The 19,929-nt window shown below is 40.3% G+C and overlaps 1 pseudogene; it reads right to left on the reverse strand.

Annotated features, from left to right (window-relative positions):
* LOC139044384 (centromere-associated protein E-like) overlaps nt 1-17,406 on the reverse strand; it is an 80,024-nt pseudogene extending 62,618 nt beyond the window's left edge.
* Nucleotides 17,407-19,929: the final 2,523 nt, after the last annotated feature.

A 19,929-nucleotide genomic window follows, 5' to 3' on the forward strand; every position in this document is an offset into this window, starting at 1 on the left:
CAGGCAACTAATGACGTGCAACCAAGTTAGTTCCTAGAGGTTCACAACCAAAAGTCCTTATTTTTAAACTGTTAATATGCTCACATGTCTTAAACGGAAGTCTACTGAAAAAGGTTTCTCTCACTTTATTCTCCTTTCAACCAGTTCCTATCGCTCTAACCAAGAACTATTATTAGTTTATTCTTCTAGAGATTTTTAGAAATACAAGTTCATACGTATTAATTTTTCCCCTTTCTTCTTTACATAAATAGTAACATACTATACACACTATTTTGCACTTTGCTTTTTTCACTTGGCAATATATCATCTATCTTATTGGTAAACATTGGTCTTTTTCACTCTTTTTTACAGCATAGAATTCCATTGTATGGATGTATCAGAATTTATTTACCTAGCACCCTGCTGAGGGACATGCAGGTGTTCAATCTGCCATGTACACAAAAAATACTGCAACAAATCCTTCTGAACAGCAGTTATTGCACAGGTGCGTTATTCAGCTATTGCTGGAATACTGCTGTTTAACAAGCCAGCTTAAAGCAACAGGCATTTATTTCTTGTTCACAGGTCTGAGGATCCACTGGTGTGGTGGGTACAGGCCACACTCAGCTGAGTGTCTCTATGTCAGGCTGCAGGAAACTAACACAGAGAGAGGCCTGACATCTTTATGGTTCTGAAACTTCCCATCTAAGTATGCGTTTTCATTTGTCTCAGTGTTTGGTTACCTCTTTCAGGTCTGTTTTAATGTTTTCCTTATTTTGGTCTTATACAATTTTTGTTGAGTTTCTTCCTAGGTATTATTCCTTTTAAGTCATTATTGCAAAGGGGGTCTTTTCGTACATTAAATATTCCAACCGGCTGTTGTGTTAGGAGGTGCTCATGTCTATAGATTAATTTTGTATCCTGCCACTTTTCTGAATTTCCTTACTGATTATGGTGTTCATGGGACTCTCAGGAGCTTTCCAACTATAAATCCTGTCAACGACAGAGTTTCATCTTTTTAACTAACGCTACAGCAGCACAAAGCAGATAATAAGCCAGATAAGGAAGCTGCTTTTTCTGTTAAAGACTTTTATCACAAAATTATCATTACTTTATTAGTCTCTAAAATGCATGGTGGCACTTTTACTCTGTTAAAGAACAGGAGGACTTTCAGACCAAAATATTTCATGAGTTTTCATTACCTTCAGCACCTGTTTGAGCAGCTCTTTCACTGCCTGCAAGATCAACCAAATTCTGCAGGAGATGAAAATAAACCTTTAGGAAGTGTAACTTGAAATAATAAAATCCAAAGTACTGGAAGAACATTTTTAACCCATGGTTTATCTGAACACCCCATCTGTTTCCTTGTTTCTCACCTCACTATTTAAGCCTTCCCTTGTCTGAGTCAAACTGAGCTCAACATCTTGTTCCTTCTTTATAATACCTCCTCCATAATGCTGCCAGAATAGGTTCACTTTCCTACACAAAGTTCGAAATCTTACCATGGTGAATACGATTCTTTATAATCCGGCACTTGTGTTGCTCTAGCCTCATTTCTGTCCATCAGTTACTCTTAACTCTGGCTGAACTACGGACTATGCCCTCCACACCATGCACAGCTACCCTTTGCCATTCCCTGTGTTTCGCTGATTCTGATGTTCTAGTCTGCCCCTACTCTTCCTTCACGACCAAAGGCAACTGCCACCTTCCCAGTGTAGCTTTGTCAACTTGATCCTTCCTTCCCTATACCGTGAATGAATTGACCTTTCAACGGTGTACCCAGAGGTCTTTATAGATATGACTGGTTATTATAGCACTTACTGTGTTGAGCTAGTTATTTGCGTCTCTGACCACACTGTAGCATCTTTAAAACCATGGGCCTCTCTTCCATTTCACAAATATTGTTGGAAAGAACTGACTGCCTGTCGTGCTGCAGGCAGCACGTTAGGTGCTAGGGATATGGCAGCGCAACAGGCAAATGAGGACCCTGCTCTCAGCTTATGTTCTGCACAGGGTGGGACTCGGGGAGGAGGAAGTTAGTGAGAGGAGAGAAAAAGACAAACAAATAAGAAACATAGCATGTTAAGCGTAATACAGACAATTTAAACAGAGTGTTAGAAGTGGGAAGAGGAAAGGACAGGACAGGCTCTTTGGGCAGGATGGCAGGGGAAGTCCCCCAATTCAGCTAAGATCTGGAAGGACGGAGAAGAGGGAGCCAGCCCTGCAAAGACCAAGGGAACCATACTCCAGATTAAAGAACAACCAGCACACCAGTCACAAAGCAGAAATGAGCTTGGTGTGTTCAAGAAATGGAAAGGGCAGTGTGGCAGAGTTGGTGAAGGAGAGATGGGACAAGATAGGGTACAGAAGCGGGTTTTTGGGATGCAATGGGAAGCCATTGGACGGCTTTGACAAGAGTGACATGCTTGACTGAACTTCCTCAAGGGTCACCTGGGCCCCTGGGGGGCAAACAGATTGGAGAGGGGCAAGACCGTAGCCAGGAGCCCAGTTAGGAGGCTGGGGCAGGAATGTGAATGGAGACAAGGCGGCCTGGACTAGGGAGGTTGCCATGGAGACAGTAAGTATGGAGGGATGTCTTCTTTACTCTTTTAATCTCAGAGCCCAGTCCTGGGCTCAGAACACTGTAAAGCCTCCGCAAATATTCTTAATGCATTAAAAGAAAGTCAAAGATTTAAATTATTTGTCTCTGTGGAGACCTCCAGTGATGAGCAGGTGATTACACACTTCTGCTTTGGAGTCCTGTCTCAGATACTTCTTTCTTTAAAACATTCAAAGAAGTCTCACCTTTCCTGTGTAGTATCTACCACAGATGGCCTAGATACATAATAAAGGGGTGAAGTGGTGGTGAAGGCAGCATGAACTTAGGTATAAAGATGGGAATAAGCATTAGTGTTCAAAGATACCAAGTGGCCCAACCTATCCTTAAGAGAGGAGTGCACATGGAGCAGAAGGACGTCAAGTTAGACTGGTTAAGAGTGGCCAGATCTTGTCCAAGGAAGTGACACGACACAAGCTTAGTGACATCAGAAATCTGCATAACAGACTGAAGAAGCAAAACCAGGTCATGGGGGCCAGGTCCAGGGGAATGATACAGTAATTCAAGAGATGAGGACTTGAGTATGACACCCATGGAATGCTAAAGGGTAGCATCAATAAAAAACGGGGATGACGGGACAAAAGAGAAGGCAGAAAAAGATGAGGTGAAACTGACTTGGGTTTCCAGCCTAGGTGACCAGGATAACACTGATAATACTGGAAAAAAGGAATATTCACCATGGTAGGAAGAAATAACTTGGTTTTAGACACACTAAAATTTGAGATATCAGTGAGACACACCATTATAACAATCTTTAGGAAGATATGAATTAGAACTCAGAGCTCTAGACAAAATAAATATATGGCTGTCATCAAAAGACAAATGTGAACCAAATGTCAGAGGGCAACGGGGAAGTAAGAAAGGCCACAGAACACGCCTGAGTTTTTGTTAGAAAGGTAGGGAAAAGAAGCCACAGAAGGGAACAGAGACGGAGCAGAGCTAAGAGAACCTGGATATTATTCTCCCAGAAAGGCCAGGAGACACTCAGAGACTCCCTCCAAAGAGCCAGAAAATGACTCTGGGGAAGACTTCTTTCCAAGAAGATACTTAGAGTGAGCGGGAGGCTGGAGGGCTGGACTTGATGATATCTAAGGTCGCCAGATAATAGAACATCAAAGAACACAAGAAAAGTCACCAAATGGATCACTGAATATGTCAAGAGTATTAAAGCTACATTATTAAGAGAAAAGTTAAAAATTGCAGTGAAATATCACAGGCCAGGTTTGGAAAACAAAACAGAAGTTAGGTTTTGTGGGGTTTTTTATTGTTAAACTGAAGAAAGAATAGGCTATTATAATAGACATTATACTGTGTAGTAAAATAACTGGGGTGAACTAGAATTAGATACTTGAGTGATTTTTCAAAATCTCAAAGTGAATAAACATATTATAGATTTACTCGTTTTTTCCCTGAAGTTTTCAAATAAAATAATCTTTATTTTTTAAAGATTGGCATCTGAGCTAACATCTGTTACCAATCTTCCCCCCCACTTCTTCTTTTCCCCAAAGCCCCCCAGCACACAGTTGTATATTCTAGTTGTAGTAGGTCCTTCTGGCTGTGCTATGTGGGACACCACCTCAGCGTGGCCTGATGAGCAGTGCTGGGTCCGCACCCAGGATCCAAAGTGGCGAAACCCCAGGCCTCCAAAGCAGCATGAGAACTCAACCTCTTGGCCACGGGGCCAGCTCCCAAACAGAATAATCTTAAATCATATCCCACATCAAGCTAAAGAATTTAGGTCCTGAAGACAGAGAATAAAGTAATAATGGTAAGGAATAGGAAGGAAGCACAAAAACAGAGAGAATTGATACAGCGCAGCAAGAAGGAAATGGGAGGTTTACTTATGTGGTAAGGAGTGTTTGCATAATGCTTATGTTCACTCATTCAACAAACAGGTATTGAATATAAACTACATACGATGTGTTGGGGCTATAAAGATGAATTAGACATTACTCTTCCCTTCAAGCGATTTACAGTCTAAAACATTGTGCTCATGGACGGGGTGGGTGGAGCAAAATGGCGGGGTGAGGTGACCTGGGACTCGCTCCCCTCCAAACTACAACAAAGGACTGAAAAAAAACTGAATTTCAGCTAATAAACCTAATGCCAGGAGATCAGAGACCTAGAGTATCAAAAAGACGGAGGACAGAGACCCTGCTGCTGGCCTCAGAGGAGCTGGAACAGGGTAGGAGAGAACTTCGCTCCCTCCCCTAGAGTCTGGGATCACTGCCGCAGGTGAGGGAAGGAGTCGGGGAGGGGCCACGTGACCGGGGGATTGCCCAGGACTCCTGCCGCCGGTATAGTGGAAACCCGCTGATGGGGGAAAGCTTCCGTGTGTGGGGACCCCATAAACCCAGGGCCTCAGGAGACCAGAAAACAGAACTGATCCAAATCCAGATCGGCGAGCCAGAAAAACAGCCCCTCCCCCTGGCAAACAATGCTGGGTGCTGCCATCTTGTCCGAAGGCGGAGAGCTCAAAACACGTGGCTCTCAACCCCCATATAGTGGCAACAGGCTGTAACTGCAACTCAATTCTACCACCATGTGAAAAAACCGCTCCTCTACCATCCAGCAATTTATAAAAGCTCCAGACCAGAAGGAAAACAATAAAAACACAGAATTAAGTCCTGAGAACTTAGAAATAGGTAAACTAAGTGAAAATGAGTTCAGAGCAGCTATAATCAAAAAACCCAATGAGATAGAGAGAAAGATAGAGAAACAAGCCAACGAGTTCTGGAGTTACTTCACAAAAGAGATTGAAATTATAAAGAAGAATCAAACAGAATAACTAGAGATGAAAAACACAATGGACCAGATAAAACAGAATACGGACTCCCTGAATGCCTGTGTAGACACCAGAGAGGAGCAAATTAGCATAATTGAAGATATACAGGCCGAATGGCTCCAGACAGAGGAAGAAAGAGAACTAAGAGTTAAAAAAAATGAGGAAAATCTCTGAGAGATAGCGGATTCAATGAGAAGAAAGAATTTATGGATAATAGGAATTCCCAAGAACGTGGAAAAGGAAAATGGAGCAGAAAGTGTTCTTAATGAAATTATAGAAGAGAACTACCCAAATCTAGGGATTGAGGGAGAAATGTGTGTAGAGGAAGCTTTCAGATCTCCTAGATTTGTCAATGTGAAAAGACCTACTGCAAGGCATATAGTAGTACAAATGGCAAAAATGAAAGACAAAGAAAGAATACTCAGGGCAGCAAGACAGAAGTAAATAACCTACAAAGGAACTCCTATCAGACTTTCAGCAGATTTCTCTGCAGAAACTTTACAAGCTAGGAGAGAATGGAGTGACATATTCAAAACTTTAAAAGATAAAAATCTTTAGCCAAGAATACTCTATCCAGCAAGAATATCCTTCAGATGTGAGGGAGAAATTAAATCTTTTCCAGACAAACAAAAGTTAAGGGAATTTGTAACCAAAAGTCCTCCACTACAAGAAATCCTCAAGAAGGCTCTCATACCTGAAAAAAGAAAAAAGGGAGAAAGGGGACACAATCCACAGAGTAGGGAGACAGATAAATAGAACCAGAATAGGATAGCAAATATTCACCTATAGCATTAGGACAAAGGTAAGGAAACTACCAAAGCAAAGTGGATCTTATCACTCTAACTACAAACTCATAACACGAGTTGGAATAAGAAATGAAAATAACGGGGCTGGCCCTATGGCCAAGTGGTTAAGTTCGCGTGCTCTGCTGCAGGCGGCCCAGTGTTTTGTTGGTTCAAATTCTGGGCGCAGACATGGCACTGCTCATCAAATCACGCTGAGGCAGCGTCCCACATGCCACAACTAGAAGGACCCACAACGAAGAATATACAACTATGTACTGGGGGGCTTTGGGGAGAAAAAGGAAAAAAATAAAATCTTAAAAAAAAAAAGAAATGAAAATAATAATTTAGGAGGGGAAGAGCAAAGGGACTAAATTAGTCTAGGCCAAGTAAGTAAGAGACCACCAGAGAATAGACTATATTATACACGAGATTCAAAATACAAACTTCAGGGTAGACACTAAACTAAAAAACACAACAAAGCCACAAAACATAAATAAGGAAAAAGCTAAGAAACCCAGCATAAGAAAGTGCAGTATTAAATGGGTAGGCTAAAGCACACAGGAAGACAAACACAGGAAAACCAGATAACGAGCAACAGATTGACAGCATTAAGTCCACATGAATCAATAATCACTCTCAATGTAAATGGACTGAACTCTCCAATAAAAAGACACAGAGTGGCAAAATGAATTAAAGAACAAGATCCAACAATTTGTTGCCTCCAGGAAACACACCTCAGCCTCAAGGACAAACACAGGTTCAGAGTGAAAGGGTGGAGGACAATACTTCAAGCTAATAGCAAGCAAAAAAAAACCAGGTGTTGCAATTCCTATATCAGACAAAGCAGATTTCAAAATAAGACAGGTAAAGAGAGACACAGAGGGACAATATATAATGATCAAAGGGACACTTCATGAAGAAGAAATAACACTTATAAATATCTATGCACCCAACACAGGAGCACCAAGATTCATAAAGCAACTATTAACAGACCTAAAGGAAGATGTTAAAAACAACACAATAATAGTAGGGGACCTCAACACCCCACTCACATCAATGGACAGATCATCCAGACAGAAAATCAACAAGGAAATAGTGGAGCTAAATGAAAAAACAATTGGGCTTAATAGACATATATAGATCACTTCATCCTAAAACAGCAGAATACACATTCTTCTCAAGTGCAAATGGAATATTCTCAAGGATAGACCATATGTTGCCAAACAAGGCAAGCCTCTACAAATTTAAAAAAAATTGAAATAATAACAAGCATCTTCTCCGATCATAATGCTATAAGGCTAGAAATTAATTAGGAGAAAAAAGCTGAGAAAGGCACAAAGATGTGGAGCCTAAACAATACACTACTGAACAAGCAATGGATCGTTGAAGAAATTAAAGAAGAAAAAATACCTAGAAACAAATGAAAATGATAACATGCCATACAAACTCATATGGGATACAGCAAAAGCTGTGTTAAGAGGAAAATTCACTGCAATACAGGCACATCTTAACAAACAAGAAAAATCCCAAATAAGCAATCTTAAACTACACCTAACTGAACTAGAGAAAGAAGAACAAACAAAGCCCAAAGTCAGCAGAAGGAGAGAAATAATAAAAATCAGAGCAGAAATAAATACTATTGAAACAAAAAAGGCAGTAGAAAGGATCAACGAAACAAAGAGTTGGTTCTTTGAGAAGATAAATAAAATTGACAAACCCCTAGCCAGACTTACAAATAAAAAACGGGAGAAAGCTCAAATAAACAAAAGCAGAAATGAAAGAGGAGAAATAACAACAGACTCTGCAGAAATACAACGGATTATAAGAGAATACTATGAAAAACTCTATGCTAACAGAATGGATAACCTAGAGGAAATGGATAAATTCTTAGACTCCTACAATCTCCCAAAGCTCACTCAAGAAGAAGCAGACAATTTGAACAGACCAATCACAAGGCAAGAGATTGAAACAGCAATCAAAAACATCCCAAAGAATAAAACCCCAGGACCAGATGGCTTTCCTGGGGAATTCTACCAAACTTTCAGAGAGGATTTAATACCTATCCTTTTCAAGCTATTCCAAAAAATTAGGGAGGATGGAACACTTCCTAACACATTCTATGAGGCCAATATCACGCTGATACCAAAGCCTGACAAGGACACCACGAAAAAAGAGAACTGCAGGCCAATATCACTGATGAACATAGATGCAAAAATTCTAAACAAAATTTTGGCAACCCGAATTCAGCAATTCATCAAAAGGATCATACATCATGATCAGGTGGGATTCATACCAGGGACACAGGGATGGTTCAACATCCGCAAATCAATCAACGTGATACACCACATCAACAAACTGAGGAATAAAAACCACATGATCATCTCAATAGATGCAGAGAAGGCATTTGACAAGATCCAACAGCCATTTATGATAAAAACTCTGAACAAAATGGGCATAGAAGGGAACTATCTCAACATAATAAAGGCCATATATGACAAACCCACAGCCAACATCATACTCAATGGGCAAAAACTGAGCACCATCCCCATGAAAACAGGACGAGACATGTATCATCACTTATTTAACACAGTACTGTACACACTTATTTAACACAGTACTGGAAGTCCTGGCCAGAGCAATCAGGCAAGACAAAGGAATAAAAGGAATCCAAATAGGGAGGGAAGAAGTGAAACTCTCGCTGTTTGCAGATGACATGATCTTATATATAGAAAACCCCAAAGAATCCATTGGAAAACTCTTAGAAGTAATCAACAACTACAGCAAAGTTGCAGGGTATAAAACCAATTTGCATAAATCAGTAGCATTTCCATATTCTAACAACGAACTAACAGAAAAAGAACTCAAGAACACAATACCATTCACAAAAGCAACAAAAAGAATAAAATACCTTAGGGTAAATTTAACTAAGGAAGTGAAGGACCTATATAATGAAAATTACAAGGCCTTTTTGAGAGAATTGGATGACGACATAAGGAGATGGAAAGACATTCCATGTACATGGATTGGAAGAATAAACATCGTTAGAATGTCCGTTCTACCTAAAGCAATCTACAGATTCAACACCATCCCAATCAGAATCCCAATGACATTCTTTACAGAATTAGAACAAAGAATCCTAAAATTTATATGGGGCAACAAAAGACCCCAAATTGCTCAAGCAATCCTGAGAAAAAAGAACAAAACGGGAGGCATTACAATCCCTGACTTCAAAACTTACCACAAAGCTACAGTAATCAAAACAGCATGGTACTGGTACAAAAACAGGTGCACAGATCAATGGAACAGAATTGAAAGCCCAGAAATAAAACCATACACCTATGGACAGCTTATCTTCGACAAAGGAGCAGAGTGCATACAATGGAGAAAAGAAAGTCTTTTCAACAAATGGTGCTGGGAAAACTGGAAAGCCATATGTAAAAGAATGAAAATTGACCATTCTTTTTCACCATTCACCAAAATAAACTCAAAATGGATCAAAGACCTAAAGGTGACACCTGAAACCAGAAGGCTTCTGGAAGAAAACGTAGGCAGTACGCTCTTTGACATCAGTATTAAAAGGATCTTTTCGGACACCATGTCTACTCAGAGAAGGGAAACAATAGAAAGAATAAACAAATGGGACTTCATTAGACTAAAGAGCTTCTTCAAGGCAAATGAAAACAGGATTGAAACAAAAAAACAACCCACTAACTGGGAAAAAATATTTGCAAGTCATATACCTGACAAAGGCTTAATATCCATAATATATAAAGAACTCTCACAACTCAACAACAAAAAATCAAACAACCCGATCAAAAAATGGGCTGGAGACATGAACAGACATTTCTCCAAAGAAGATATACGGATGGCCAATAGGCACATGAAAAGATGCTCATCATCACTGATCATCAGGGAAATGCAAATCAAAACTACACTAAGATATCACCTTACACCCATTAGAATGACAAAAATATCTAAATCTAATATTAACAAATGTTGGAGAGGTTGTGGAGAGAATGGAACCCTCATACACTGCTGGTGGGAATGCAAACTAGTGCAGCCACTATGGAAAACAGTATGGAGATTCCTCAAAAAATTAAAAATAGAACTACCATACGATCCAGCCATTCCACTACTGGATATCTATCCAAAGAGCTTGAAGTCAGCAATTCCAAAAGTCCTATGCACCCCAATGTTCACTGCAGCATTATTTACAATAGCCAAGATATGGAAGCAACCTAAGTGCCCATCAACAGATGAATGGATAAAGAAGATGTGGTATATATATATACAATGGAATACTACTCAGATGCAAAACAGAACAAAATCATCCCATTTGCAACAACATGGATGGACCTTGAGGGAATTATGTTAAGTGAAATAAGCCAGTTAGAGAAGGATAATCTCTGATTCACTCCACTCACATGAGGAATTTAAAAATGTAGACAAAGAGACCAGATTAGTGGCCACCAGGGGAAAGGTGGGGTGGGGGGTGGGCACAAGGCTGAAGTGGTGCACCTACAACACGAATGACAAACAGTAATGTACAACTGAAATTTCACAAGATTGTAACCTATCATTAACTCAATAAAAAATAAATAAATAAATAAATAAATTCAACCCACCATTTGGGAGAAAAATTGCAATTAAGGGGGAACAAAAAGTCCCAGTATCTACGGACTGTTAAAATTAAATGATAAGAAAGACCACAATGGTTTCTCCTGTTGCAATAAATTCTTCAGATCTGTAGAATGCCGCAAACCCCCTCAATTCATTTTAATTTGCTTTCACTGACACGCATGTCCAACAGAACAGTAAGAAAAAAGAAAAAGAAAGAAAGAAACTACCTTGGGGGAAAAATAAAGTTTATTGGAAGAAACACTCCATTTGAAAACAAAAAGAAACTCTGGGTGAATCAGCATATGATCCAACACAACTTGGAGGATGCATGGGAAGGCCTGTGCTGTAAACCAAAGAGAGTGCCATCTACAGAATGCATACTTTGAATACATCGTCAACAGTGGCAACATTTCCATCGGTTAAATAAATGTAATTTTTTTTCATTAAAAAAAATAAAAACCATAAAACATTGTGCTCATAATATAAAACGTATTTTTTTATTGTACTTAAGAACGAACTTGAATATGTGATTTATTTTTTAACCATCCCATCTAGGTTTCTGTTGATCTCACAAGTCTCAATTCTACTGGCTGAGACTAAGTTAAAAAAAAATCACCAAATTCCAAGATTACTTTAAGTTTTAAATGTAGATTGGAAAAAAAAACCCAAATCCTCTTTCGTTACTGGTTAGGAAAGGCCTCAACTCCTACAACCATTACATCTAAATTTTAGGAGATGGCAGCCATAACATAACAGGAAGAAAGACCCCCGAATTTTTCCTATATTTTAACTAGTTATCTCATGCTACCGATAAGAATAAACTACCAATTTATAGATGTTTTTCCCTATTTAGTTAACAGTTCTTATGAAACCAAACATCCAGCAGCTGAATTAAATTTTGCTTTGGCCCATAGAGTACATTAGCAGGGTTTACCAATACTCACCAAATGGGACACCTTGACAGATCCTTCACAATTAGAGGGTTCACCTTTCTCTCTACTTTCCAAAATCTAGACAGAAAAGGCAACTTGTAGAAAAATTAGTGTCTTCTTAATTGGAAAGACCAAGTAGAGAGAGAATTACCCACCATCCTAAAAATGGTATGAGAACGACTGCTCCTTTGATTCATCTTTGTGATTCCATAGTGTCTGTTCTCTGTAAAAATGAGTCATATTTCAGCGGCATATATTAAAATCCAAAGAAAAACATTAACTTTTACTGTAGCTTAAAAGTGAAAAGTGTGATTTGAAGCCTAAATACATTCAAGTGAATAGTTTTTACTATTCTACAAGTGTTTTGAGGAAATACAGCATAAAGTCTTACTTTCTCCCTTTGTGATCCACTTCAAAGCCATTTCTGGTGTATAAACAACTTCTTCTGTGAGATCAGCCACATATACATTCCTCTGAAACAAGGTTAATGATGGGAAGAGTAGAGAAATAGAAGTCACTTAAAAGTGTGCATCTCAAGAGAAGGTGCAAACTATTACAGAATTAATTTGTAGAAGTTAAAAGTAGAAAATGGAGAATATTACTCTGTATAAAAATAAGAAGTAAATCTATGATATTTACAATTTATATCCTATACCAAAGCACACCAAATTCTAACCTGATACTTCCATCTTGTTCTTTTGAGGCCCTTACACAAAAATATTACAACTGTCAACATTTCAAAATGATACACATCACTTAAAAGATGATCTCATAAACATTTAAGAAAGAAAACAAAAAACAAATCACAGAAACAGGAGACATTTTAAAAAATAATGGAAAGTAAAGGTTAATGTTCATGAACTATAATCCCAATAAGTAACTGTATTGTTTGAGCCACTGTTACTCACATTGAAGTCTTCCCGAATTATCAAAGGCTTCATTTTTTGAGTGTCACAGAGTAAGTCTGTAATGGTTTCATTGTATATCTCCATGTAGGACACACGTAAGAGAAATTCCCTATCAGGAAACTAGGGGAAAACATATGTAAAAACATCAGAGATCACCCAGTTATGAAAACCTAATACTGAATGTTGATGTGCTCATAATAAACATTAAAATATTCTTTGAGAAGTTATCTTTGTAAAACAAACAAAAAAAATCCTATGGTTCTATATTGACAAAAGTAAACACAAAAATATAAAAGCATTGGGGCTGGCCCCGTGGCTGAGTGGTTAAGTTCGCGTGCTCCGCTGCAGGCGGCCCAGTGTTTCGTTAGTTCGAATCCTGGGCGCGGACATGGCACTGCTCATCAGACCACGCTGAGGCAGCATCCCACATGCCACAACTAGAAGAACCCACAACGAAGAATACACAACTATGTACCGGGGGGCTTTGGGGAGAAAAAGGAAAAAATAAAATCTTTAAAAAAAAAAAAAGAAATATAAAAGCATTGTTTCAGAAATAATGAAAAGTATGGCATCATAAAATTCGAAGAAGAGGGTGCCCAGTCCAACTCTCTAAGCTTAAAATAAAACCCTACAAACAGATGTTCAATTCAAATAAGAACATTAAAAATCATTAAAACAGTAAGGAAAAAACAAATTGAAAACCCGCCTTAACTGATTAGGTTGCCTATCCTGGTCTTCTCACCACATCTACCCTCTCCTGCTCCTGAACGATCACGGACAGCTCCTCAAAGGCAGGGTTAAGATTTCTTGTTCCTCAATGCCTGCTTTGTGACAGGAGCAGCACTGCTTCAGGATTCAAGGGAAAGAATGAAAGGACTCTAAGCTCTAAAGCAAGGCTGTGGGGAAAGCAAATGTACGCTATGCCTTTCTTCCTTCCCCGTGGATAATCGAAAGAGAACTGTAAACCTGCTTCCTTCCACCATGACAAGAGGTGACTGCTTTTACCCGTATGTACCGGAAATTTGGCTATTTACCTTCTTAATTTTTTGGAAAATGTCATGAATTGCCCTGGGTATTACTCCCAAATAATCTTTTGAACCCATCATGGTATATGTTTTTCCTGAAGCAGTCTGCCCATAGGCAAATACAGTACCTGGGGACACAAAAACACACACACACAAAGATTGAAAAAGCATCGAGAGTATGTAAAACTATCAATACTGTTGAACACACACCCAAGACTAAATAAAACGTTTCTGCAGTGGATACAAACCATTGTAGCCTTGTATGGCAGAATCTATGATTGGTACTGCGATTTCCTCATACACATTTTTAGTAGATTCATCACTGTCAAAGACACGATCTAAAAAAAAAACCACACAAGTTAAACTAAACAAATCAACTGTGTTTTCACTTTGAATTAGTAGCTGCCCAAAGAAATAAAATTGTCAGGATATGGTATGATAAAATATTTAACTCACAATATTTTCTTCAACTTATTGGTCCTCTGAAAATACACTTCTCTATAAAGTAAAATGTGCTGGTTCTCACACAAAAAAACACAAGTCAGCTATCTTATGTGCTTTCAAGAGGCAGTGAGGCATAGTGGCTGAACCTGGGGATCTGGAATCAGACTGCCTGCAAATCCTGGTTCTGTCACTTACAAGCTATGTGACCTCGGGCAACGTGGATGATGTCTCTGTGCCTCACTTCCCTAACCTGTAAAGTGAATATATATTATCTTCCTTAGAGAATTACTGTGAACATATGGTTAATACTTAGGAAATGCAAACTATTACTATTCTTTGAGAAATTTTAGTGTTTATAACATATCTAGCAAGAAGGCCTGGCTCAAACTAAACCAAGAAACACAGACAATTGGAAGAAAAGCACCGAGCCAAGCTGAAGTGTTACAGAGAACAGCTGGTTGGCTGGCTGCTGAGGGCTGGGGTTAGGTAGCACTTGCCATGATGAATCCACCAGTCCAGGATGTGGTCTCTCCTTTGTTGGTGCATCAAAAATGGACCACTCTCTCAGTGATGGGCTCACATTAGAAAGCCCCCAAGAAATGGATTTGTCAGTCAGGAGGGAAATGTATCAACTGTCTTGAGAAATTCAGTGCTCACACGGCTTGCACCATGACCAACATCTGCACTTGCAGGTAGAACCCTATGGGAAACCAAAGTGCCATCTGAATGCTGCCAGGGGTCAGGAGTTCAGGGCAAGGAGAGATGGCAGGATGATTCAAATCTTAATACCAGCTGCTTCAGACAGGTAGGTGAGTCCAAACCCCTTGTGAGCATACACAGCTACTGAGAACCTGCAGCACTTGAGTCAGAATGCCTGTGTATCCCTTGTTCTTGGTTTTATCATCTCTGGAACATACTGTTCTACCTTTTAAAAATTTATGTTGATACTATCAAATAGTCCTTTACCAGGAATCATTTTCTATTCTATACATCTTTACTCTAAAGGCTTAGATATTGGCTTTCTAGCATAACACTAAGTCAACAACCTAATCACTCTCACTCCTAAGGTTGTTGAGGGGACCTTACTGTGCTTTGTGGTGCCTACGTGGCAGCATGGCAGTGTGGCTGGAACACAGATCTGACTCCTCCATTTGCTGGCTGTGTGATTTGCGTTTCAGTTCCTCATTAAAATGGGAAGGTACCTATCACATGGGCTTGTTAGGAGGATTAAATGAGTTAATATATATGAGGTGCTTAGAACAGTGTCCGGCACATGGTCAGCACTATACAGAATGTGCTAAATCAATACACAAATCAGCCTGGCCAACCTTGAGGGCCTCCAAGTCCTTTTGCCCTAGCTAGCTCTCGCTCATCCTACAGGTGCCGGGTACCTAAGCTAGTTAGATCCCCTGCTAGAAACTCCCACAAAGCCATGTCATCATAAGTGTAATTAGTAGTCTAAAGTCTTTCTTCCCACCATATGACAAGCTCCACAAAAGGGGCAGTAGGTACCCGCTGTATTCTAGCCAAGAAGGAATATCTTCACTATTTATTCTTTAAAGAGTTTTCTTGAAAATAATTGTGGAAAGAATATACCTAACTGAAAGATCTTAAAGATGACTTGACATTAAGCAACATATTTTGGGCTTACGGAGTCTTAGGCCACAAATACACTAATGAATAAGAGGAAAAATGTTAGTTTCAGTCATAAGGCATTATGACTGTAACTGTGTTTTAAACATCAATTCATTATCTTACTTATCATAAAGGATGGATGAGCAATTTTTCAAATCTTCCACTGAAGCAGTTTACAGACGGCTTAGTCTTATCTTTAATGTCAAATCCAGTATTCTGGATAAGCCTTTTGTACTCTTAAAAGGAAAAGGATAATATGTTTACTTTTGATGCTATTATAAGCTTACCAAAATTGAAGGATTTACTTCCATCAACTTGATAAATAGCATTATTGTCAGTTTTCCAGTAAACTTGCGTATCTTCTCCAAGAGCTTCTTCTCTAAAAGAATAAAAACAGTGCATTTTATAACTAGTTTTGAAGTCTGTTATATGAAAGATAATTTAAAAGATTTCGTCTTCTGAAGAATATTTTAAAGGATGGTAATGACCTATACTATAATTGGGAGAAATGTGGAAAGTCCACCTTTAAGGGGTCACCACTCTTCAATGGGGCTTCCCTGACCTCCTGCCCTCTCACCGGAGCGTCCCTGGGAAGGTCTTCACGCCCTTCCCCCACCCAGCACTGTATGCTGAAAAGATACATTCAAACGCAACTCCGATTATCCTTCTTGCTTAACATCTTTCAAAACCATCCGAAATCCTCAACACACGGCACGTGAGACTTCGATCATGTTTATTTCTCTCTTCAACCTTTGCTTCCTCTGACTTCCTATATACACCCTAACTCAAGACAAATCAACTATCTGAAGGTTCCCCCAAGAGAAGAGATTTAATCCCTCTGTGCCTGGAATACCCCGACTTCCGTTTCCATCAAGTAACGTAACTATTCTTTCTCCCTGAAAAGTGTCAGGACTTTCCTGACACCAGCCCTGCCCGTCTCCCACGCCGTCATCTCGCTGTGGGGCTAATGACCCCTCCGGCACACTCCCCACCTGCCCGTCACAGCACCTGTCACAGTGTCGTGATGGTTTTGTTCCGGAGCTGTCTTCTAACGCATTAGATAATGAGCTCCTAGACAAGAGGGAAGTCCTCGTCTTGATATTCCCCTTTATTTAACACAGTAACATTTAACACATATTTCTCAAATGCAAAAATGTGTTAGTATTCTGAGGGAGGGGCAGAGACTAGAGAAGCAAACAGACATCATTTCTTGCCCTTCCTGCTCTCTCTATAGGGTTCATGACCTCTGTGTCTCCTCCTCTAGAATGTAAGATCCACGGGGCAACGACGGTAGTGTCTACACTGTACCAAAAGGAAAGAATTCCAAATGGGCGAATATCAGGCTCGCAGCGTCCTGAACGCTGAGCCAGCCGCCGCCGGAGCGAAGCCTGGGCGCAGCGAGCAGCCTGGGCCTCGCGCCCCGGGACACCGGGCGGCCGGGCCAGCGGCCAGCGCGCAGGGAGCCGGCTGCGCAGCGTCGAGAGAAGCCCCGGCCGACCCGTCTCTCGCCCGGGCCGGGACCGCGCACCAAGGGCGAGCGGCCGAGCTGCCGACGGCCTACCTGCTGTTGAGCGGCCGCAGGCGCACGCACACGGCCACCGCCGCCTCCTCCTCCATCCCGCCGAGCGCCGGCCGGCTCGACGCCGGCGCAGCCTTAAAGGTCAAAATTTCCGCGACGCCGCGTCTGATTGGGCGGCGGCCCCGTGGCGTCACGCGTCGTCCCCTGCGTCCCCGGACGCTCGCCGCGGGGGAGGCGCGTTTCCAGCGTCTGGAGCAGAGGCGGCCACGGGGCGCGGAGGGCGGCTGTCCTGGCGGCAGCGGAGACGACGGCCGTCTGCTGGAAGCCTCTGGAGGGCGGGCAGCCGGTACGAACGCCGTCCGTCGCCCATCCTTGAAGACTTCGCAATCGGTGGGAAAACACGGCAGAGAAATTTTTTTCCACAATCAAAAGAGAATTACCACCTTTAAGCAGTCATACTTTTTCCTGTTTTAATCTAAAACCCTTAAAACGACAAGAGTTGAAAGTTACTACCCAGCCCAGAAACAAAAGAATCTTGTGCTCCTTAGAAACTGTGAGTTTTAGGTTTTTCCTCTTTCTTTTTGTTTGAACTCCTGTTCCCATTGGCTGTAAGTTCCTAAAAGGTTGACTTAGGAAAAGAATTATTGAAGAGTGGAAAAACTCACTTAGTAATGAGCTCAAACTTTTATTAGCGAAAGTGGAAAAGTGATTCTGAATTCTTTCCCAGAAATAGTGCTTGGTTTTCCTTTGTTTTAAATATGTATCCCAGTAAAGTATTAACATTTTCTTTAGGCAATTTCATTTCCTTTCAGTCCTTTTCTTAGTTGATTTAAGAAGCATCAAGAATTATCTCCTTTCTCTCACCAAAAACATGACCTGCAGTTGCTAATAATTGTTCGTTGTTTAGGAGTAGAAAACACTATTGATTTAATAAAACTATTTTGGAAGGTAATTCGGCAATATCAAAAATTGGAAGGCGCATGTACCCTTTATGCGAGCAATTCTGCTTTTAAGAATGTATACATATATTTGAATGACTGTGCAAGGACATGTATATCAGGCTATCAGTTACAGCATTGTTGACAGTAGCAAATGACTGAAAACACATTAAATGCCAATAAATATGTTAAGTGGTTGACATTGTCAAGGAAAATAATCCATAATCAATCTATAAATGAAAATTTGGGTGAGTTTATTCTGAGCTTAAATCTGAGGATTATAACCCAGGGCCTTTCTTCCCAAAGGAAGAAAGGGCACCAAAGAAGTGGGGTGCACAGAGTGGTTATATACCCCCAGAGAGGATGTTTCACATAGGATTGAAATGTCCCTTTTACCGTAGTCGCGAGACTGCTCTGTCCGCACAGCGATTGATGGAAACAGCAGGTAGGTCTTCTGTCTCAGTGAACGCAGCAGGGTGGCAGTCTGTTGTCTCCAGCTGAGTGGTCACAGGTGAGCTGGGTGGTCAAAGGTGAGTGCAGCAATCAGTTCCTAGCCTAAGGAAAGATGCTTATCCCTAAGGAAATGCCAATGTGGGGGGAAGTTGCACCTTTATCTCGAGGGCCTTTGTTCTTGCCACAGGAAATGTCTAAGCAGATATGCAATGCGTGCTCAACAGCCACAGTCAGGCCCTTTTGGAAAAAACAAGGTCAGGCCGAATTAGGTTTATACCAAATGGCTTGCTCATATACTCCAATATATCCTATTGCTTGCCATTTTTATTTGTCAAACACAAGCTGGGAATGTAGTCTCGCTTTCTGGTTGGAAAGAGGAGAGTGGATTTTGGTGGACTGCCATCAGCCTCTGCAACACTCTGACTACCTTAGATTTTCTCTGTAACCTAGGTTGCTTTTCCCTTCCTCTCATACATCTGTATTCTATTTGACACTCATCCATACTCAATTTTAGCAAGTTTCTTTTTTTATGAAGATGTCATAGACTTATTGAAGCTGAAAGGAACCTTAGAAATATTCTCATACAATTTTCTCATTTTGTGGATGGGACAATGGTGAATTACAAGATAAATGATTTTCTAGTGTGGCATAGCTTATAAATGGTGGAGTTGGACTGACCCAAGCCAGTACAGTTTCCATCTGCCACTGAACTCCTGTGTAACCATGACTAAAAGGAAAGGGACACTATGTGTGTAATCATTGCAGATAATTGTTGCAAGATTAAAGACTTGTGCTTTTGAAATTAAACACTGTTTATCTATTAAACAAAAATTACTCCTGTTGAAGGGGATGGAATGATATAAATATACATTGCAATTAATTTTATATGAAATTCATAAAGTAAGTGAGCACAGGTAAGTATTTCAAATTCATGTATATTTGTAATACCAGGAGCTCTCTGACCCCTAAAATTTGCACCATAATCAAGAACTGCCAAACACTATGTGAGGCCATGCCTCCCTCTGGAAGGACCACGGTGCCCTCTGCAGCTTTAGCAGAAATGAATACAGTTTGGGGGAAAAAATAATGAGAACACCAACATGCAAGTATGTGCAATTAACATGCCTCAGAAATTCACTTTACCTTCTTGAATTGAATGAAGATATTTATGTAAAGATCATATTTTAAGCAAAGTATACTACAGCCTGTATAGCAGGTACCTATTTATATAAAAAGATATGCAATACAGAAAAAGATACATATAGGTCCATATCTACAGATTAATTTGA

The sequence above is a fragment of the Equus asinus genome, unplaced genomic scaffold, assembly GCF_041296235.1.
Source record: "Equus asinus isolate D_3611 breed Donkey unplaced genomic scaffold, EquAss-T2T_v2 contig_803, whole genome shotgun sequence".
Lineage (NCBI taxonomy): Eukaryota > Metazoa > Chordata > Mammalia > Perissodactyla > Equidae > Equus > Equus asinus.